Below are 848 nucleotides of genomic sequence, written 5' to 3'. Positions count from 1 at the left end.
TTAATTTCGATTTCTGTTATTTTGTTATTTTTGTGGATTTCATTTTGTTACCTTTATCTAATTTCCTTTCGTGTCTGGCGATTGTTGGGCTTTTTGTGTGTGTGTTTTTTTTCTTTTCTTTTCTTTTTTTTTTTTCCTTAATTTTTTCTAAATATCATTTTGCTTATTTATAATTATCACTTTAGTCACAACCTTTCTTTTAACTCACCGTTTCCTTCTACTTATCCCTCTCTCCCCTTTACCCTCCCAACTCTCTTCCCCCTCTCTCCCCCACTCTTTTCCCTCTCTCCACTACTCTCTTACCCTCTATTCCTTTCTATCTCCTCTTTCTTCCTCTTCTTCTCCCTTTCTCTCCTCCCTTTTCGTTCCCCTTTCATCTCTCCTCTCTCCCACTCCCTCCTCCTCCATCCCCTCCCTTCCTTCTCCCTCTCTCTCCTCCCTCCCCTTCCCTCCCCCTTGCATCCCCCTAACATCCCCCCACTCTCCTCCCACTCACCCCCTCCACAACCCTCGTGTTTACTGCCCCCTCTGACGTCCTGTGTTGAAAGTAACCTTGACAGACTTTCTCGTATAATGACAAACAAACGTACCCTCGTCCCATGCCCCGGTGAATGTAATTAGTTACTTTTTTATGTGTGAGTAATAAACCCAGATGGCACACAACCCCGTCTACAAGCGGTTATGAAATGTTGCATGCACGGTGACAGACTTTTAAGTGCCGATCATCTCACGCACGTTTGGTTACGCAAGTGCTTCGAAGCGAATGAGAATAGATGGATGGAAGATGCGAATAAGAAAGCAGTTTTCCGGATTCACACGATGTTTAAATCCACTCATCCTACGTGGCC

At 44.1% G+C, this 848-nt stretch overlaps 1 long non-coding RNA gene across 1 annotated transcript in view; it reads right to left on the bottom strand.

The window, feature by feature from the left end:
* LOC119590685 overlaps positions 1-848 on the bottom strand; it is a 56254-nt gene that overhangs the window by 54940 nt on the left and 466 nt on the right. The window lies entirely within an intron of this gene.

This window comes from Penaeus monodon, chromosome 27 (assembly GCF_015228065.2).
Source record: "Penaeus monodon isolate SGIC_2016 chromosome 27, NSTDA_Pmon_1, whole genome shotgun sequence".
Taxonomy (NCBI): Eukaryota; Metazoa; Arthropoda; class Malacostraca; order Decapoda; family Penaeidae; genus Penaeus; species Penaeus monodon.
The sequence above is the reverse complement of the archived record's forward strand: the minus strand, read 5'-3'. Positions and strand labels throughout refer to the sequence as shown.